This window comes from Mustela lutreola, chromosome 9 (genome assembly GCF_030435805.1).
Source record: "Mustela lutreola isolate mMusLut2 chromosome 9, mMusLut2.pri, whole genome shotgun sequence".
In the NCBI taxonomy this organism is placed as follows: Eukaryota; Metazoa; Chordata; class Mammalia; order Carnivora; family Mustelidae; genus Mustela; species Mustela lutreola.
Genome location: NC_081298.1, coordinates 142,977,318 through 143,000,196, shown reverse-complemented (window position 1 = coordinate 143,000,196; position 22,879 = coordinate 142,977,318).

Genomic DNA, 22,879 nt, shown 5'->3' with positions numbered 1-22,879 from the left:
AGGTGTTCGCTGTTCCTGTTTCGGGTAATGTAATAAAGGAGGGAGATGTGTTCAGGTTGAAATCAGGCAATGTTCAAGCAGAGATAAAGGAAATAGAGCTCTCTTCACTGAGATTTCTTTGTCCATAGCCAGCAGCCTAAACTGATGGAGATTCAGAATCGGGGGACATTGCAAAAACCACGCCTCCACGATTGTCTAACACCAATTATGTGTCGGATTCTGCTCGAAGCTGTGCAGATATACACTTAACCTTACAATTACTCTTCTTTTCCATTTCCTACACCTTGACGATCAGAATAGTGATGTTTTATTACAGAAACATTATTAAATTTAATAATGTGCAAAACCCTGCATTGTCCTTGGAACAGGTAGAATCTTAAAAAAAAAAAAAAAAAAGCTAATTTCCTTTGTCCCCTGGGTTGGACTCCAGCCTGTGCCTTGCTTTTGTCATTTCCAACGTACATAGGTCCCAACCCTGATACCAGATGTCATAACTGAGTTCCTACTTCTGCTTCTAGAAATTTAATGGGAACCTCAGACATCTGTGTGTTGACTGTATGGCGTGTATGTGCCCTGCTCTGTGACATCCTCAAGTCCTTTCCTTGTTCTCTGTCCTTGGGGTGGACAAATATTCTACTACTGTTTTAACCTCCAGCTCTTGTGATCCTTCCCATGTGGCCACGTTCTCTGTATTACATGTGTGGCTGTGCTGGGAGCAACTTTGATCATTTATAAAAAGAAGCACCTATTCTTCTCTTTGGGATCTGCCTGATTTCGGTATTCTGGACTTCTCTGGCCGGACTGACCCCATTTCTGCAGAGTACCTTTCTGAGACATGGGCCCCAGTTCATTATAAGTTTGGGGTTTTTTTTGTTTTGTTTTTTTGTGTTTTTTTCCCCTGCACGGAGGATATTGGGTCAAGTCCATCTGGTAACTTTGCATATTCAAGGTTCTGTGTTATTTGGATGAAAAATGAAAAAAGAATAAATTCATTCCCTGCCTAAAAACATCTGGTCCCTCTTAATAAAAACCTACCACTTGGCTGTCTGGAAACAAGTCTATTTGTATCCAACATATATCCCAAGAGTTCTTTTAATTTTTTTTTTCCTCTCCAGCTGCAAAGCCACATGAGAAGTAAACATGCTCTTTCATGTAATTCTCCATTAAAAACGATCTGAAATTATTTCCCAGCTTGTCTGAATAGATTCTGAATGTTCAAGGGACATTTCACAGACTTGTACCAAAATCCTATAGTACATGAAATTTGTGACTGGTCTCAAAAGACTGACTTTGACAAGTGTCAAGGAGAGCACGAGCTGTACAGACCGAGACCGTGAATTGTCATTACCCTTTTCCCGTTTACCGCCGGGTTCTCTCAGTGTCCAAGTTGGATCTTCTTAGGTAAAAGGCTCTTACCATGCCTTGCATGTGACATTTCCAGCATTTGGTGATGGATACAAGTTAACGCAGAGGACTTTCAATGTTACTTTTTAATACTTTTTAGTAATTGCTACAGTTTTCAAAGTACTTTTGGATACCTCATCTCATCTGGCACACTGGACAAACCCCTGCAGAAGGCATACTGTTCTTAGAAGACAACAGTGCAGAGACAAAGATGGTGTGCTTGGGACTTCTAGCTGAGGTGGGGCAGGGGCTCACCTCCTGACCAGCTGTTCTGCTCTAGCCACGTGGACGGGTGAGATACTAGCAGAGTAATAGCAAGGCAAGCTTACTCTAAAACATGGTGTTGCATTTCTGTGAGTCAGATTTAACATTCCAAAAAGCAAATGGGGCTGGAACTTGAATCGACGAGGTTTGGAAAAGGAGCAGCCCCCAAAGTGTAAAAGGAAATAGAGCATTTCCTAGCGGGGCTGCACCTCCATGCCAGATACAGTTTTTCCTTATCTTAAAAGAGGCCTGAAAACCAAAACAGTTGTCAACTTCGCTTTCCCCAAAGACTTTTGTTAAAGATTTATTTATTTACTTATTTTCGGAGAAGAGGGTGTGAGAGAGAGTGCAAGAGCTCGGAGACCAGGAGAGGGAGAGCATCTCAAGCAGACCCGCTTCGTGCGGCCGAATGCTGGGCTGGTTCTCACGACCCTGAGATCAGGGGCTGAAATCAGGAGTCCATCACTTACCCAGCTGAGTCACCCAGACGAGGCAGGGCACCCACGGGTTTTTAAAACTGTGCCTAGAGAAGGAGAGGACACAGGACAACCTTTCAGCAAAGAGCTGAGCCAGGATTCCCACAGGCTCATTCAAACAGGATCAGTGACCTCCCCACACAGCACTCTGAGACCAAGCCCCCAAACGACAATCCCAAGGTATGATTCTGCAGCGGCTGGGGCAGAGGGCGGGCGGAAGTGACGCAAGACCCAGAGACAGGAAAGGAGGGTCTCCAAGGGACAGAGACAGAGAGAATTAATGTTTTCTCTAAATGGTTACAAACCAAATGATCCAAACAAACTTAACAATGATTTAATATTGAGAAACCCAAAGGAAGCTATCGAAAGGGGACTTCTCTCTAGATGGAGTTAATTCTGCAGAAGGCTATGACCTGAAGGTAAATGTGGGCAGGATATGCAAAGGATAGAAACTCAACTTTTGAGAGAAAGACAAAGATACTCTTTTTTTTTAAATTTTTTTTTCTTTTTTTTTTTTTTTTATTTATCAGAGAGAGAGGGGGAGAGAGCGAGCACAGGCAGACTGAGTAGCAGGCAGAGGCAGAGGAAGAAGCAGGCTCCCCGCCGAGCAAGGAGCCTGATGCGGGACTCGATCCCAGGACGCTGGGATCATGACCTGAGCCGAAGGCAGCTGCCCAACCAACTGAGCCACCCAGGCATCCCAAGACAAAGATACTCTTAACAGAGCATTTAAATTACTACCAGTGACCATAGAGAAGCGCCAAGTACAAATCTGAAAAAGGGAACTGCAGATATGTTTTTTGTTGTTGTTGTTAGTTCGTTTTGCTTTGTTTTATTTTAGTGTAGTAGATGGAGTATCAGTTTTTCGCTGCTGCATAACAAATTACTGCAAACTTTGATGCTTCAAATAAGATCTCTGTTATGTGTGAGAGCGGAGTGGGTTCTGCTGGCACCTGTCACAAGGAGGAATCCATGGGCCTGGGAAAAACTCTATTTCTGATTCATTGAGGAGGTCGGCAGGGTCCAGGTCCTTGTCACCAGCAGTCTGAGGGCCCACTGGTCTGAGGTCAACGTGTTGGTCAACAGGAGCATCTCTGTCCTGGTCTCGGCTGCCAGCATCCCTCCCGCATGGCAGCCTCCCTCTCGTCAGCCGGTGACGATGCACCGACTTCCTCTGTGTGCTGAGTCTCTAGACCTCTGCTAATAACCATGGGAGCGCTCTGCTTTTAAGGGGTAGATGTGATTAGATCATGCCATTCAGACCATCTCCCCTCAGCCATATAACTTGTAGTTTACCGTCTAGGTGAGCTATGTCGTGACATTCACAGGCTCTACTGACTTGAACTCCCTGTGGAGAGGATTTCACGCATGTGGGCCACTCTTAGATGTCTGCCTACCACACATGGGGCATCACCAAGGCTGGAGGGCTGAAGAGATTCGTGCAATGGAAGATATGACTAACTCAATTGAGAAAGCCACACAGAGAAACACACAGTTTATGATTCCTTTAATAAACACCATAATGGGAAAAGGAAGAAGAGGTTTCTTCCCACCTATTTCTCCAAAGACTTAAGAATGTCTGTAACATTCCTTTAATAAGAATCCCAGAAGAGAATAAAGGAGGTACCAGAGAGAGAATAACAAATAATTTTGGATCTGTTAAAGGATTCAAGAATGATAAAATTTTTTATTTAGAATGTGCTCCCAGGGTGCCTGGGTGGCTCAGTCCGTTAAACCTCTGCTTTCGGCTCAGGCTGTGATCTTGGGGTCCTGGGATCGAGTTCCACATCGGGCTCTCTGCTCAGTGGGGAGCCTGCTTTCCCCCACCCCCTGCCTGCCTCTCTGCCTACTTGTGATCTCTGTCTGTCAAATAAATAAATAAAATCTTAAAAAAAAAAAAAAAAGAATGTGCTCCCAGATGCAATAAATAAAATAAATTACTTTCAAAGAGCTACAATTAGACTAACAACATACTTCTCACTCAGAGTAATGGATGCCAGTAAGTATGAACCAGAGCAGCGTCCTCATCAGCAGAAGACGCGTCAGCCCGGAGCTGTGTACACGGGCACGCCAGAGGAAGGGCATCTGGAAGTGGCTCATGGAGTGGAAGCCAAGCAACCTAGAAAGGAACAGAAATAACAGAGGGCAGGGGGACGGCCATCAAAGAGTCGCTGCCGAGTGGCCACGGAGCTGTTTAAACATAGAACCAAACTGTGTGTGTCAACATCACAGACACTTTGACTTTATCAACTTCGAGCATTTAAAAGTAATATAACTAATAGCAATCACAAGGCAGGGAGTTACACATAAAATAAGATGTTTTTTAACTATTTCAGCTTTCATTAATGTCCAAAATTCAAGCAGGGATTTAAAAAAAAAAAAAAGTTAGTGCAAAATAAAGATATTTTCAAACATGTACTCATGACCGGAGTTTGCCTCTGTACTGCCCACTACCTCCACCCCGACTCCAGCCCTCATCAAAGAAGCTAGCACAGAGTCTAAGTTGGCGTGCGGAGGTCCACTGAGTAGGAAGGACGGGTTTCAAGACCAACAGTGAGCAACAAATTGAATATGCTTGTGTTCACTCATTGTTCACAGAAACCAATTTCTTACAATAAAAGACCAAAAATAAACGTCTAAGCAACAATAACGTGGAAGGAATATTCAAAAAGTAGTTAGAGTGAGGTCCGGAGGAAGGTGGAAATACCAAATAATCATAGGCAAAACAATAGAGTTATGTCTGTCAATAATACATAGGTTCCTCTAAAAGAATAGAAGTAAAACCTGCAGGGGGATAAAGGTACTACAGAAAACTATCAATCCAGAAGAAGACAGGGAAAAAGAAAAAGATAAAAATGGGAAAAAATACAAGACAGTAGAAATAGTTCTAAATATACCAGTCAATAGTAACAGTAAATGTAACCGTCTTAAATGAAGACTATCAAATCAGATTTGTAAGCATCTAGCTTAAGATAAAATTAAAACATGCAAAACACTGAATGATAAGTTATGCCCTATAAATATTAAGCAAATGTAAACAGGTATAAAATAATAATATCAGGGAAATCAGAATAAAAATGAAACTTACACAATAGTAAAATAAATATTTCACTACCAAGGAAATGTAAAATCGTAATTTTTATGCCCCTGACCATCTAATGTCAAAATATATGAAATCTAAAAAAATGACACAATTATAAGGAATTAAATTATAGTCATACCAGAAGATTTTAACATATCTACATCTGAACTATAAAGCAGGCTAGCCAACCAAAATTTATCAGGCCTAAATATTTCACTCGTGTGTTTGCTTCCTTTTAAAATTCTTATTTATTTATTTTTGAGAGAGAGAGAGAGAGATAGCCTGAGTGGGGAAGCAGCAGAGGAAGAATCAGGCTCCCCACTAAGCTGGGAGTCTGATGCAGACTTGATCCCAGGACCCTGGGATCATGACCTGAGCAGAAGGCAGAGGCTTAACCCACTGAGCCACCCAGGTGACCCATGTGTTCATTTCTAACAGACGTAGAGCTGCCTGGTGGAACCAGTGAGACTACTAACTGGTGAACATAAAGACGCCAACACAAGCACATAAGAGCATGTATCTGAAAGGAAAGGAGGTGTAGAGATGCATGAGGCTGGCTAGCCATGTGTCAAGCTCTACAAAGTTAAAGCAGCCCCAGTCTTCTGGGGGCGCAGGTGTGGTGACCATTTCTTGGTAAAGCAGCCGCATGGAGCGAGGGTCTGGCCGGGAGCCATGTTTTCTCCGACCTTGATGTCGGTTCTATGTAACTTTCCCTAAGTCTTCCCATATATTCCCTATTGCAGATACTTGACATCTGAGAACTCTCTGCGTCTCTCAAGTCAACGGCCAACTGGTAGTGGCAAAACATACAAAGATGGACCAGAAGCTAGATATTCTCGATGAGTCTTGAATAATCTGAATCATACAAATCGAGTTATTGGACCACAAGATGGTGTCATCAGGAAGAACTGGAGAATGACGGTGACCTCAGTCCTGAGGAGAGCACACACTTACCTAATAGGTGCGGTGTGCAAGGCACTCAAGCCATGGTATGAGATGGCATGACTATGTTGCCATTTCACTGAGGACTAAACCCAAGTGACAGGTCAGTTCCCTGGTGACTCACAGCTCCGAAGTGTGGTCGTAGACACCTCCCCCAGTAGCCGGGCTCTACAGGTCTGCTCACAACCTTCGCACACGCCCTGCTCCTTGGGGATGAGGCCTGAGGAGTGGGACGCGGCCTACAGTTCAGAAGGACCTTGTGCTGGGGGTTAACAGTCTGCTGTTGACATCTTGAGGTCTTTAATAATTTCCCATGGACAGTCGTGTTTTTGAAGGGCAGCTGATGGGCTACAGAGCACACACAAGCTGGGGGGCGTGGAGCCTTGACTCAGGGGTACCCCATGGCCAGATGCCCCTTTGGGCAGGGTACTTGGCTGTGTGATCCCTGCCCCCTGACTCCATGGACCCCACCCAGCCTTCTCCCAGCCCCTCTGCAGCCTGGGCTACTACACTCGACCTTGGCAGAGACCTGGGCCTGAGCTCACTGGTGGTTCTCCTACCCTGGGCTGGCAGCCACAGAGCGTGCGGAAGACAGCTTGGCAGGTCAGCCTCTCACCCACCCTGGCCTGCTGCAGTGTGTGCCCTGCACAGGGGTCACCATCTCTTGAGGGATGCTCACCTGGGCTGGGAAGGGGGTCCATGGGAAGGGAGGTACGTGGCTCAGCTTTCTAACCCGTCAGTCTGCAGACAGCAGGAGGCGTACTAGCAGATGACCTCTGGCCATGCAGGCATGCCAAGGGGCAGGGAGGGGGGATCTCTTGCACCCCTGGGGATCTAGACTTGTCCCACCAGATTCCTATTCAGGAGTAAGCCATTAAGTAAAAAATAAAAACTCTAGGACAGGTCGACAGAGAGAGAATAGAAAAAGAAAATGAAATGATATTTTAGCATCTTTGATTACATTTTTTTTCTTATTTCAAACAGCTACCCATTTTCATATTGCACTGGGATGTGCAAATCATGTACCCCCTCCTCATTATGCTATACTGCAAAAGACCTTAAAAGACACTGAGCTTATACCTTCTTCCAGATTTTGAACAACATTCTGTTACCCAGAGCCCTACTGCGTGAATCCGCTCAGGCTATCATTCAGCAGCAGCATATCTAACCTGAGTGTTCTCTTCTCCAGACCAAGCATCTTCAGTTCTTAAAACTACATCGCCTTTATGCTGCTGGACTGCCCATGATCAGCTCCTTTTAGATGCAGTTTCTCTACCAGCTTGGGTCACACCAAGGTATTTGAAGATCGATCAACAAAGAGTTCAACAACAACAAAAACTTTCACAGATGATGGGGAAGAGGTGACCCCTCTTAGGAGTGGGAGTCACAGACACTGAGATATAAACACAGACTGAGGGGACTCTGTCTTCATGCTGTATTCTGCCCCCACATGGAACAGGCTGCGTGTCCAAGTGATGGACGTGGGGAGGCCCTGGAGGTTAGCCTGCCACTGGGTGTGAACTCAGGGGTCGTGAACATCCCTTGTAGTTCTGAGATCGGTAACTACTTCCTGCGAAGCTACATCCCAGTGAATGGGAACACTGAACTAGACTGAAATGCACCCATCTACCTTGCAATGACTAACATATCCGATACTTGAAAAGTGCTGCGTCTGCATTCCCATCTGATGATGTAAAACTCATTTAAATACCTCTATGAAAGATAGGAAAAAGGCCCTCTTAAACCCTCTGCAGATCAGAGTTCAGGAGGGACAGGGGTGTGCGGAATTAGTTATGAGCAGAAGCTAAGGAGAGGCTGGTGAGAAGAGTTGGAGGAAGGCTCCCTTGCCAACACGCGGTACACGCCCAACCCCATTAAATGTCAACATCCATATCTTGTTGCCTGGTTGGTAAATTCTGGAAATAACAGCTTCTCTTCTGTCCTCTCTCCCAGCAACAGAAATACCCATTTTATTCTCCGACTTACAGTTTCGTATCAAGAGGCCAAGACTGAAGAATACAAGCGCGGTGGTTTTTCCGGAATGTGTGTTTGCAACACGGTTAGAAAAGAAGTCTGCACACTTGAGATAGCTGAAATCTGGCTAATGTTGATTAAGGCGGAGAAATTACCCAAGATCAATTCCCCAGGGAGCATTTAGAACAGAACCAAGGTAAGTGAGGTTTTTCAGGACAGGCTGGATGCCAAATACAGTCGTCACCCCATGACGTTTTCCATGGTTCTCATTCCCCAGACGTAACCACGGTCCAGAAGCCGGTGACCTTCCTTCTGAACAACAGCAGTCACAATGCTTAGTCACTCACCTGACTTCTTCTCATCACGCGGGATTTGATTTTCAGAACAATTAGCTATTTGGGGAGAGAAGCTGAGAGAAATCATTCATATAACTTTCTCTACAGTACATTGTTATTAGTGTTTTATTTTTTTATTAGTAATTGTTGTTAATCTCTACTGTGCCTACTTTGAAAATTAACCCTTGTCATAGGTATGTGTGTGTAGGAAAAACACGTAGAGTATACAGGGTTTCATACCATCCACGGTTTCAGGCATCCCCTGGAGGGCGTGGAAAGTATCGCCATAAAGTGGGGGGGGGCTATATTACACAAAATAAAATTGCTATAGGATTCAAGCATGCCAGAAATCTTTTTTTTTTTTTTTTTTAATTCTTCAAGAAGTTGCTTTGGGAAAATGTATATGACATTTCAGTAACAGCATCTTCTTGCTGGAGTCCCATTGGATGACTTTTCATCACCTTCATGTCTCCCCGTGGATGTCCCAGATTTTGATCTGGTAATGACAGTGCCTCACCTGCTGTATGACCCCGTGCTCTGAAGTCCCGGTGGCAGCGAGAGCAGGCGAAGCTCTCTGCCAAAACGTTCGACTAAAAGGCTCGGGATCATTCGCACAGCCTCTCCCTCTTCCCCATCCATTCCCAGAACCTTGGTATCTTTTAAATCTTCCTGTTAGAATGATCTCATCCTGGCCTAATGATGCTGAATCACGGACATGGTGAGGCCCTTAAGATCACGCATCATCTCGATGGCTCACACGAGTGTAAATATTAAGCAGCATTTGGGTACAGCGTTAACTTTTACTGTCGCAAGAACCTGTAAGGGGACACTCCATGCAGTCCCCAGCACGGCCACGCTCGTTCGACGGCGTGAGGAGAACCCAAGACAGGATGCCTTCTCTCCTCCGCACTGCAGGATGCCAACAAGTCTTACACTGCTCCATCGAGAAGAAAGGGGAGAAACAACATTTTTAGGTCATGAGTGAAACTTTTTTTTTTTTTTAATGTAACAAGCTATGGGTAGATCACACGACCCACCAGCCAACAGACTTTTTACCCCTGCTCGTCCACCATTCCTCTGAGCACAGTTGGAGTCTGTGAATCATACGCATTAGAAGCACTTTTGAACCATGTGACTACAGAAGGAATTCCGCACTGATCCTGGTAACTGAAGCCCGATGCTGAGGTTCCACTTCCCACTTACGTCCAGATGGTGCCGTGTGTGTGTCTGGCAGATCGCTGTTTCTACTCCGCGTTGGTGCATGAGGTCACGAGTCTCCGTGGGATTTCTCAAAATGCACGGAAGTGAACTGGAACGGGAAGAAGGCAGAGTCTGTGCAAAGAGACGAGATCGTGAAACTCTAGACGTCAGGGCTGGAACGGGTCTCGAGCCACGTCGGACAGGTGGTGAGGCCAAGACGGGCAGAACGAGGGGCAGAGCCCCTCCCGGGTTCAGTGCCCCCACAGACACTAATGACTGGGGTACGGATGGCTGCGGGGTGGCCCTGACCAGTGTGTTTGGGTCTTATCCTCAAGTAGCTTCCAGGGTCGTCGTAAACAACCAGCATGAAGAAACACATGTCGTAAGTCAGGGGCCAAGAGACAGCAGAGCAAAGAGCAGTTCATTCCAAATGGGGACAGAGAGAATGGGGAGGCCAGACTGGACGTGGATCTTGGGTGGGATGGAGACACTAGAGGGAAGCATGGACTGAGGTGGTGGCACAAGCCAGGTTCAGGGACAAGCTAGCGCAGGGCACACACAGGTGTTTGGATGTAGGGGCCACTGGGGACGGATCCAGTGACTGTCCCACAAACGGGACGCCAACCAGACTGCAGAGGTCCTGCCCACCTGTACGAGGAGGAGGGTTTTTAGGAAGCAGAACATCATCATCCGTGCAGTTACGCTTCACTGGTCAAGTGAGAATGAACCTTCCTTCGCCATATCATGCCCTCCCATGAATTTCTGTGCATTTAACGGTTTTGCCAGTAAAACAAAAGAAGCGATATGCACAGAAACGTATTGATAAGGATGTAGCACTCGCTGGTTTGGAAAGCAGTTTCATACGTACCATTTCACTGGGGGACCCTATTTCCTCTGGAGGCACAACAAGCATTGCTACCTTAATTTTCCCGGTGGCTGTGGAGCTGGGGCTCACACCCGCGTCGTCTAGACCCAACTGGTGAACTTTACAATATTATATTGCTTCTCAAAAAGTGTCTTGGTTTTCTTTATTTCTTTCCTTCTTTTTTCTTTTTTTTTTTTTTTTATAAAAGTACATCTAAAAGAGCACATAACTGAGTGAATTCAAGCCTGGATTCCTTTCCTGGGAACAAGTCATGTGGCTCCGTGACAGGCTTCTGAGCCCCAGCCTGTAGAAATTCGTCCACTGCTCAGGTCCAGGGTCTTCCCCTGCCCCTGTCCTCTGTGCTCTGTCCTCTGTGCTCTGTCCTTGCAAATCTGTTCTCCACTCCTCTTTCTTGAACCTTCCTCCCTTTGGTTCCCCTTGTTGGCAACATGAGCCTCTCACAGGGGCTTGCCTGTGAGTCCCACCTTCCCAAGGATGGGAGCTCAGTTCTCTCCCATGTGAAAACTCTCTCTGGCGAACTTCCCATTTCATTCATTCACTCCTTAATTCATTTTGTACCGACTCATCTCCATGCAAATAACTTACCTGTGAATTTCTGAATTGAACAGGAATAAATGGGGAATGTAGCACCATTTTTTTCAAGAATGAGCTTTCCTTTTGCAACCACTAAAACCAAACAGGAAAACAAAACAAAAAAGAAACCCATTCATGTGATATTTGAAAACTGTCTTTTTAATTTTTTTTATTTTTAATAAACATATATTTTTATCCCCAGGGGTACAGGTCTGTGAATCACCAGGTTTACACACTTCACAGCACTCACCAAAGCACATACCCTCCCCAATGTCTATAACCCCACCCCCTTCTCCCAAACCCCCTCCCCCCAGTAACCCTCAGTTTGTTTTGTGAGATTAAGAGTCACTTATGGTTTGTCTCCCTCCCAATCCCATCTTGTTTCATTGATTCTTCTTCTACCCACTTAAGCCCCCATGTTGCATCATCACTTCCTCATATCAGGGAGATCATATGATAGTTGTCTTTCTCTACTTGACTTATTTCCCTAAGCATGATACGCTCTAGTTCCATCCACGTCCTCGCAAATGGCAAGATTTCATTTCTTTTGATGGCTGCATAGTATTCCATTGTGTATATATACCACATCTTCTTGATCCACTCATCTGTTGATGGACATCTAGGTTCTTTCCATAGTTTGGCTATTGTGGACATTGCTGCTATAAACATTCGGGTGCGCGTGCCCCTTTGGATCACTATGTTTGTATCTTTAGGGTAAATACCCAGTAGTGCAATTGCTGGGTCATAGGGCAGTTCTATTTAAAATCATTGTCAAAAATATTAGTAAAATTTAATTTGTATACGTATGTTTTCAGACATCTGTTCTACTCTGCAATCCTGCCTCACACCGCACACTCCCTGACTCCCTTCCCTGGTTTACTTTCCTCCAGAGAGCTGACACGGAACATTCGGTGTCCAGAGAGCTGACACGGAACGTTCGGTGTCCAGAGAGCTGACACGGAACTTTCGGTGTCCAGAGAGCTGACACGGAACGTTCGGTGTCCAGAGAGCTGACACGGAACGTTCGGTGTCCAGAGAGCTGACACGGAACGTTCGGTGTCCAGAGAGCTGACACGGAACGTTCGGTGTCCAGAGAGCTGACACGGAACTTTCGGTGTCCAGAGAGCTGACACGGAACGTTCGGTGTCCAGAGAGCTGACACGGAACGTTCGGTGTCCAGAGAGCTGACACGGAACGTTCGGTGTCCAGAGAGCTGACATGGAACGTTCGGTGTCCAGAGAGCTGACACGGAACATTCAGTGTTCTCCTTGTTGACATTACTTATCATCCGTCTCTCTGTCTTGGGAGGTAAACTCCCTGACGGCAGGGGTTCTATCTGCATTGTGCACTGCTCTGTACCTGGTACCTTGAACAATGACTGATATAGTTTGGACCCTGGAGAAGCAACCGTGGGGTAAAAGAACAAAGAGACTTTCAGAGTCTCCATCCAGCAGAATTCTGCACTGTCATGTCAGGGAGTCAGATGTGCTGAGATCACCTGTCCTTCAATGAGTCTGACGTAATGGAAGTCTGTGGAAGTAGGTCTCAGGGTGGAGAGCAGGGCACTGCTGTGGTTATGCTTCTCCGTAAGGTTGGGATAGAAATAGCACAATGAAATCTGGGAATCTCTGACATGTTCAATATCATTCCCTGAAATGACAAAAGCAAAACCAATCAAATTGTGCTGGTTTTCCCCCTAATTCTAATTCACATCAGGGCACATTGTGATGATTTCTTGGAAAAGTGCTTCATCAGGTACCCACGGTGGATGAATGTCAAGGAGCCTTTTCTTCTCTCCTTGGTTCCTGGCTCTGGGCGGGGTCTTCAAATAACCATGCAAGGACTGCTGTCACATGGACAATTGTCTCTGTTGTGAAGGACCCCGTGTGCGTGTGTCTACAAAAGAACCTAAGAACACACAGAACTGCCTGACAGAGTAGCTGAGTTCTAGAAAGCAAAATTTTTTCTGAACTCCACAGGGAGCTGCCCTGCAGAGTGCAGCAGGGTGCTGGCTCTGCGGGGACGTCACACTGGTGTGAGAACATTCTGAATGGTGCCGTTTGGCATAGGGGCACCTAGAAATAGATGTCTGGCTCAGTCATCGAGTTACACACAAAGGCAATTCTTGATAAACCATGGCTTAAAAAAAAAAAAAAAGTTTTAAAATCAGATACAATAGCACATTTATCATAAAAACTCATCATGTAAAACAGCTGGCCTTCTGTCTGTCCTGGTCCTGGGGAGCTGTCAGAGCAAGGAAGACTGGATGGTGGCCAAGGTTCTCTGCATCGGGAAGAAGAGGACATGCAAGGGGCACCGGCAGTCAGCCAACTTTCGAATCCCCTCGCTCATCAGAGGAAGGATTCTGCTTGACTTATAAAGGTGCTTCCAATGCAACTAGCCCGAGGACCTAGGGACACAGAAATTATCTCCTCCACATCGACTCCTAACATTACCTGCAGAAAACAACCCTCAGCAGGACGCTCATCCGTCCTGTGAGATTTCACACACGGGACCTCTGGCTCACCCACAACTTCCAGGGCGTGCTTGGCCTCGCTGCAGATGAAAACGAACGAGCAGACCACAGCACACCGGGCAGCACGAGGAGATGTGATCACCGCTCTGTGCACATGCGGGAGAGAGGGATGGCCGCCATGCTTCTCAGAGAAAGCCAACGGGATGATTGTAGCATCGTTAAAAATTCAATTCAGTTCAATAATTTTCAAATGGTTGGATACATACATTTTTCTTCAACTTTATTTCAGAGTAACTTCATTAAATCACATACGTAGATAAGAGAAAAAAAATGGAAGATTACAAACAAAGAACCGATTCCCGTTTCCCCTTCTCCATGCCCACATGCGGTATCACAGACCCTCGCCTTCCGGTGGGGAAGACCTGTCCTGGCAGGCACAGCATCCACTGGAAGAAGGAACAAAACTGAAGCTGAACGCAGGCCCTAACCAGGACCAGGACCACCATCTTCCTTCTTCCAGGTATTTATTTGCGCAGAAAGAGGAACGGATCTGACAGAGAAGTAACGGGGGCCTGTAAGAAGTGTGAGGAGGATGTCGACCTTGAAGGGGATGCCTTCGCATCAGGCACCAGAGACATCAGAGACGAAGTTTGGTTCTGCAGGGGGCGTGGCAGGGTCAAGGCGGGATCCAGCTTTTCCCTCACTAAGCCTCCAGAGGGACGTGGGAGGACTTAGAACCTCTTTCCCTGGTGCTGGACTGCTGTGGCTGGTTTCCACCCAGAGGCACACAGGACAAAGTGGGCTTCTCTAAGCAAGCATCAGAGAACACCAAGAAAGCAGAGACATCTTAGTCCATCCTAGGGACATGTTTGCAGAAAGGCCAGGAAGGGAGAACAACTTCTCCCCAACTTTCCTCCGAGTACAGTGTTCAGATCTTCACCACCTGTACCCCGGAAGGGACCAGGAAGGTCGCCCCGAGGCTGGCTGAGTGGGCAAAAAAAGGGAGCCCTTGAAGGGGTCAGAAAGTGGGGGTCGGGCGTGATGAGAGCATGAGCGCACGGCCTTTACTTGGACTGAGGGAAGCCATTGGAGGAAGCAGGGACACATCCCCACTTCTGTTTTCAAAGGGCCCCTTTAGCTACTATCAGTACAAGGTCTGGAAAGGCAGAAGTAGGGGTCCTTTTAGGAGGCTACTCAGTGCCTCAGGTGAGGCCAGTGGTGTCTGGAGTTCCACTTCCTTTTTTTTCTTTTCCAGCTCATCTATGGTAATTGCGGTGGCTTCCTGTGTTTGCCGTACACAGTGTTGGCCCCTCACTCAGTCCTTTCTCCCCAGATCCAGTTTTCCTCTATTCCCCGGTCACCCCCACCAATCCAGATCCACAGTAGAACTTGCCTCCTGCCCTTCTTGTCTAGATATTTTCTTGGTTTCACGGGGGGCTGTGTAGCTCATGTTCAATGCGGTCTTCATTGATTTCCATTAACCATTTATCAGTATCTGATAAAGTGTGTGTCTGATCACTTTCCAAAGAAGAGGCTGCCCCTAGGAGGTGACATAAAGTAAAAAATATACAAATTCTGCTTTTATATATAAATACATATAAAAGGGGAGACCAGCCTTTAATAATATTGTTATGTTGTAAATCAGTGGAAGAGTTAAAAATCTTCCCAGGGTGAAAATTGCATTTCTTGTGTTTACATAAATTACTCTGAGCTGTACCTCCAAGCTACGCGGCTCACTCTGAATCTGTCTTTCTTCCTCCATTTTTTCATCCTCTTATCTAATGAGTGCATTTAGCATGGATTATGATGAAGCCATTATGCTAAATTTGAAGGAACAAAGATGAATCGATTCATCCCGTGGCCTCGAGCAGCTCACCCATAAATGGGGAAGAAGAACACACTTAAAAATCACAAATCTTTGTCGAAGAACAGGAACGCAGGAAGGCACAGGGTGGGTTTGGAGAGGTGGGACCAGGCAGCTTCTCAGCTAAGATATAAATGGCCAAGACACAGCAAGGACGCAATAGGTGTACTACCTAGAGAGCCCCAAACTAGGCTGCTTATAGAACGCATCGAAGCAGCGAGAGATTGAAGTCTAAGTCAGTGAATCGTGTATGCCACAGTCTTAACAAAATACGCCTGGAATTGCTCACCGAGGTCTTTAGTTGACTTTCTTTCTCTCCGTAGTACTTCTGAGCCTCTAGAAGCTGAACATAGCCTGACTTGCGCTACTGAATCTGCAACCTAAGTGGAATTAATGTTTTTCATCCGGTAATACGTTATTTACTTCCTCGACCTCACCTTGATGTTATTTCTAGGCCCGCACAGTTCCTGCCAAAACGGAAGAGGATTCGCATCCATTTGCATCCCAAACAAGCACATGGGTCACTCTCAGATTGTAGACTTGGCTTCTTTGAAGCCCTATCACTTCTCTCGAAGAAACAAACAAGAGCCCTTCATATTTTAAAAGGTTGTAAGAGTAAAACGCGAGGAGGGCGTAAAGTTAGTCTAGGTTGCAATGATAGCTTCATGGCTGTGGTTACATATTATGATTCCCTAAAACTTGGAATCCAACCCTAACAGTGATGGTCTGTTGGAAAGTCAGAGGGGACCCCTTGGCTCCACTGTCAGATTCACGTTCATAGAACCCCCCTTGTGGAAACGGTCTTCAGGACCGTTACCCCACTCTCTGGGAAGAAGACCTTTCCAGAGGACCACTAACCCCACTTCCGGAAGCCGTAGGTGGGGGCCCACACGTGGCTACTTGCCCACTTCTTGTTTATTACGTGCCCCAGCCTTCCACAAGACCTGCCGATCCTGAGCAAGGTCATTTAATGGTTCACACCGGTCTTCCCTGGAGAGAACATTCATTGGGCGATGGCCGGATGTTAGCCGTACCCCCATCCGCCAGAGTCTGGCACCCGAGGCAGCCAAGGGCCGTGAGAACGCACCTGCAGTTTGAGTCAACGCTGACTCTTCTGCCCCGCCCCCTCCAGCTGCAGATCTAGGCTGTTCTCTTCTAAGGACAATGTTGCCCAATTCACCACGCTGGCTGTCAAAGTTGACACGCTGCTTCCGAGCACCATCTGAAGACGCAGGCTTTTGCCACCGATCACCAGCATCCTTGCCTCCGCCAGGCCCCTAGTCCCCTGCATTTAGGGTCATCAGTAGATCCTATGCTGGGTCACATGTGACATGGCACTAGAGCTCCCTTGACCAGTGATGTCTCTGGAGCCCTACCAAGACCTGAGCAGAAGCATCGCGATGGAGTCGGGGATGGATCCCAGCTGTCGAGTAGTTTCTGTCACTGGGCGATCGTTCCTATAACAGTGACCTTCCCAGACGCTCTTTGGGGCAGAGTGAGGGATTCTTTTGAAAATGGTTAACTGAGGATGCCTCTCAGGAAAGGGGGTGTGAGGGAAGCACCAAAGGAAGCTAAAGAAAGATGTCGTCTCTGATAAGGCAAAAGAGCCTGAATCTGTGCTCTTTTTGCAGTCAGTGATGGTCCGTGGGGTGGACAGGATGCAGCTGTCTGGGTACCCCTGGGAGAGGCTGACAATACTGTCACCCGCTGAGGGACATGTACAGCAGCCGGAAGAAGAGAACTGGGCAGAGCACCAGTGATTCTGTAACACCGCTTTCTGCTACCACAGGTGCCCCTGGGGTGTATGTGGAGCACAGCTGTCTCTTTACTACGCAGAAATGTCATTTGAGTTCCTCTTTAATGTGCTGTTAAGTGAGGGTCTTTCTCATTATGGATTCTTTCTTAGAAGATTCATTTTACATTTGTGCAGCGACGTTCTTTAGTCCTCTGCCAGTACGTTGGACTCGTCCTTTTTTGATTAACTATCATTTTCGGATTGATTTCAGTGTCTGTCTTGTGGGAGACCCATAGCCTTGTACAAATTAGGTTTAGATTTAAAGTGAGGGGATCATCAAATGCAAAGAAGGAATTGAAAAACGTATTCAGATATCCCATTCTCTTTGCAGAGGTAGAGAGAGATCTGACTTTGAATACAATTTCTATTCTTATACAAAATGGCCAATTCTGTGCTAAGAACTGGAGGCAGTTTCTTAATGTTGGAGATTTTACCTGGTTTTATGCAGGTTGAGATAGCAAAGGCTCCCTTCTGGCCTGATTCGGGTCCCTACAACTGACTTGCTCACAGAAACCAGCCAGAAGTGGCCAACTGCTTCCAGTTCAGGGTTGGTGCTTATGGCAGAAGCTGCCCACTCCTGGCCAAAACAGACTTCCTCTTTTTCCTGTGCACACAGTTAGATGACGCTTCCCCCCGACTCGACTATAGTTCTCTGAGATAACAGAAGCCATATGCCTGACTTCAAGCCAGGGAGTATGTGCATGCGGTGTGCCATTTCCCGGTGTGGCTCACAGGGGGCACCCGTATGCATTTCTCTCTATTTTATTACCCCTTCCCACCGAAGGCAACAGTCCAGGGCACACTTGCATGAAGAGAGAAGAGCTAGTGTCCTAACTGCTAAAACGGCAGGGGCACCCACCTTGAACTCTTCTGTGGGTGAACAATAAAGCCTGACTGTCGTTGAGCCGATACCCAGCCATCACATCAGTCAGCGTACGGACAGAAATCAGGTAGCACACTCAAATCGGGATAGTTCGAGAAAAGTTTATTTGCGAAGGGACCAATTACACAAGTATGGGCAGGTCATGGGGGCTCACCTGAGACATGCAGTGACCTAGGTCTACCAGCAGCCAAGAGGGACAAGGGGACAAGAGGCGAATGGAAGCCAAAAAGAGAGGCCCCGAGCAGGCTCCCTTCGAGGAGAAGGATGTTTTGTCAAGAAAGGACACGGCCAGCCCCAGCTGACCTCCCGAGAGGGAATCAGACAATACTACCTTGTCCTCTCTGCTCTCCCTTCCCCCGGTCTCTGCAGGGGCTCCCGGGTGGAGAGAACCAAAGGGAAGCAGGAGGGCGTGGGGTCGATAGAACCCCCACAGGGCAACCTCCTGGGGCAAAGAGCAGGGCCCCCTGCTCAGGGGACCCCGCGGGCAAAGGGAATATGTCAACGGAACAGACGGAACCTGCTCTGGGACCTATTTGTTCTATCTCTCCGACCGCCCTCCTCTCTAAGGAGCCGGGGAGGAAGCAGGGCGACATATCCCAGGTGCTAACAGGGTCGGTCGCATGAATATGCAATGAGAGGAAGCTAATGGTCTCGAGAAGAAATTTTTTATTGTTAGAAATTCTATCTAATTCTCTGTCAGGTCTAATTTCCCACATCTTCCATCTACCGGGCATCTATCTTCCCTGTGAGGTAACGTGAAATAAATCTCAACCCTCTGGCACCTTAGAGTCCTGCAAATATTTGAGGACAATGATCAAATTCCTCCCTCACGCTGCTTTTTTTCTTTCTTCTCTCTTTCTTTCTTTTATTGTTCCTTCCCCTCTTCAGGAGCCCCAGACTGCCCAGGACCTTACATTCGGAGGCTTTTCGATCCTGCCGGGCGTCGACATCTCCCTCTGTGTGACCACTAGCTTGAGCATCTCCCTCGTCCATACAACGGCCAAGAAAATACATCCCAGAACGACCATTATTTCACAAGGAACCTGTTTCTAGAATTGTCCTTTAATGAAGTAAAGTAAAACTTTCGTGAGTTTTTAAAGTCACGTCACAGAGCAAAGCATGTTGACTTGGGTAAGTACCTCCTCTAGGTCAGAGGTCAGCAATCTTGTTCAATACAGGGCAGAGAGTAAATATTCTAGGCTTTGGGACCTGTGTTCCTAGCAGGAAAGCAGACGCAGACGACATGTAGATGAAAGGGGGGAGCAGGCTTCCGACACAACTTATTTCCAAGAACCACAGATTTGCACCGATTTGACTCATGGACCACGGCGTGCTGGCACCTGGCCCAAGCCAGTGGTTCTCAAACTCTGCCTCACTCTGGAAGCTCGGGGGATCCCCAGGTCACACTTCATTACAGTTGACCCGCACTGTCTGGGTGGGGGAGGGCAGGTTTCCAAGGGGTCTCCACCACCCCAGTGGGGACGACAGCCTCACCCCCCACTGCCTTCCCGCTGTCCGGGGTTCCCTCCATGGGCTCCGGGCCACACTCCGCCTGCTCTCTCGGGGAGGGTGGGGGTCACCCCATCATAACCCACTGGAGAGCAGACCCCCAGGTTCTGGCGTGTGGGGAGCTGCCAGCAGCCCTGGGCGCACAGGGGGACGGACCTCCCCTGGCCCCAGCACACGCTGCCCCCCAGGCTGCACGTGCTGTCCCTGCCCGAGGACCCCCTCGCCCAAGCCCTCGCTGCCTTAACCTCCGGCGCAAGGCTGCTCTACTCCGGGATGGGTCAGCGGAGCCAGCGGGCTTGGGCTCCCCGCTCGCCGCAGGCCTGTGGCTGCTTTGCGTCTTCACATCCTGTCCCCCAGGCTGCCACGAGTGAGCGCTTCTTGGAGAACCTCCTGTGAGCTTCAGACCTCCACACTAAACTCACTCAGACGCATCCTCTGCCTGGTGTTCATGCTTTCCTTCGCCTCCAGATTTCCTTCCTCCCTCCCCTCCCCCCCACTTCCGTCCTTCCTTACCCCTCCCCCTCTCTCCCTTCCCCCTCCCCCTTTCCGTCCTTCCCCTCCCCCCCTTCCGTCCCTCTCTCCTTGCTCTCTCTCTCTCTCTCTTTCCCATAAACTCAGGTTGACACTTGACAGTGAACTAATGATATGACATTGTGCCACCACCAAGCTAAGAGGTGACACCTTAATAATTACCCAGCATGGCTTTAGTTAAAGAATGGATTATTTTCATGCTGTAAAGAAATCAGGGCACAAGTGCACTTAAAAAACATGCTGTTCCCTTCAAATGAGGGCCTCTCCTGTTCCTCCTCATTCTCCCTGCTTGCGGACGGTCACTCACACCAGGATTTCTGCTCCAGGATGAAGGACAGGTAGAGGGAGCAAGAGAGGAATACACGAGCACATGCACACACACACACACACACACACACACACACACAGACTCGGTGCCAAGATGTCAGAGTGTAGAGACAAGCAGAAGTCAGGCCACCGTGAGAGGAGCTGAGCTCCTGCTGCATGGGGGCCGGCCCTGCAGACCGTGCTGGGAGGCCTGTGGCCCAGAAGGTGTGTCATCGCTGCCGCTGTAGAGAGCAGAAGGCTATTTCTACTTCATCAAAGAAGTCATGGGAGACGCACGCTGTTTCCATGAGCCCTGGAAAGAATTTTTAGAGTAAGTTGAGGCAGTAACAAATGATCATTTAAGTTCAACTACTAGAGCGGTCATCTAACAGCTACCGATACCGCTACTCCCAGGTGCGCTCTGTCGTGTGTCCTGACTGAACGATAACAATATAGAATGTGCAGCACACACAACCGTGTCTGCGAGGCAGCTGACCGTTGTAGGTATTATCGGGTTCGACGTCCTTTGAAGGTGAAAGAGTGAACTCTTAGAGGTTACAGTGGGTCCACAGAAATAAACCAGGGCTGTCTCGGGGGACAGGTAACGTATGGGCACCGTTTTCCTAAGGAGTGTTATTGTCAAAGAAAGCACAGTCAGCTGAATGGTGTTGTTCTGAATGCCCCAAGACTGACGTGGCCATGACTGAGGAAAACCACAGAACTTTCCCTTACTTGATAATTAATGGCTGTTCTTTCTATCCCACTGTCTCGAGGAGCCTAGGAGGGCACTGACCCACAGGCTGTTGTGCGGTCCTGGGGAGCACAGCAGGAGAGCTGGAGTTAGCCTTCTGGATGGCGTGGTTTCTTCCGGCCAGCTCCAGTGGGAGATGGGGCTCCACAAAGTCAGCCTCGGGCCCCGCAGAACTCCTTTGCTGATGCTGAGCTGTGCACTCCGCAAATCCAAACCTACCAAGCAGAAAGAAATTCAAAATCACGGATGAAAAAGTAGACAAGCATCTCTCCTTGGCCCCAAAGCTAGTTTTGAAAGTGAAGGAACGACTCTTCTCCTGCTGAGCCTCAAGGACTTCATTCATGTACGGAAGGAGATTTGTGGGATTCGAAGGAGGTAATTGATGTGTTCTTGACCCAGAGCCCATGTTTAATAAATGCAAGGAACGTACTATTGTAAGTAACAATGCGCTTTTAGAGTTAAGATATTGTAGTCATTGAATCATAAACATTTATTTGCAAATAAAAGCAGAAGCTATTCTGGGTCAGCACGTATGTCTCATGTACAACTCTGTCTTGTTTCCGTGCGCTACCCCTGCATTCGTGAAAATCGTATCATCAGAGTAAAAACTTTTTAGAAACCAAACAATGTCCCTTATGTGGTTCTTTTTTTTTTTTTTCCCTGAGATTTTATTTATTTATTTATTTACTTGGATCATGTGGGAGCAGGGTCAGGGGCAGAGAGAGACAATCCCCCAAGGTCCACATGGGGCTTGATCTCACAAGCCCAAGACCACAACCCAAGCTGAAATCAAGAGTCGACACCCAACCAGCCAAACCACCCGGGCTCCACACCTTACATCGTTTTGATAATTATGAACATTCAGTTGTCATTTTTCTATTATGTACTTCTCAGAAATTAAAATATCATTCTTTTAAAATGATCCAAATCATATTAACTCAAATTAAAAATTGTAAGATGAAAATATATATGCATGTACATATTTTTCTAAGCATGTCTTGATAGGTTTGAAGAATGGAAGAACCACAGTTAAATTCAGAAATGAGGGACCACGGCTCTCTGCAAACTGTGTTGGGAGACCAGAGCCTTGTAAGGATGTTAAGGAGAATGAAAATAAATTGTGCCCTAAAAGATCAATTTCCTATTTCAATTCACTCTACAGGTTGTATTTTGTCTATGTGACAATCATTTTCAATCAAGCTGATTGATATGGACCAAATGAGATTCATAAATAAGTGAATGAAGACATATTTTATGGGTTAATCTCTACTTTGACACAAAATAGTGACTTTAGAAAATTTTGAAATTTATTTTTCATCCAACTTTCAGATATTTCAATTGGTGTGTGAGCAGATTACCCGTGGAGATTATATCTCCTAAATATAGGTTGTATTTTATAAATAGCTCTTATTATTTATTTTATATTTCTAAAATTTCCCAGAGCCTATCTCTGATCTTCCAAAGTATTAACTCTGAACTTATTTTTACTAAACAGGTTCCCAGAACACAGGCAAGCCTGTGTAACAGTTTTCATCTTTTGGTTCACAGTCTATGGGAAGAGTGGGGTTTCTTTTGCTCAGGAAGGATACGACAGCAGGACGTATTTCCCCTGCTGCCGATACAGGGGT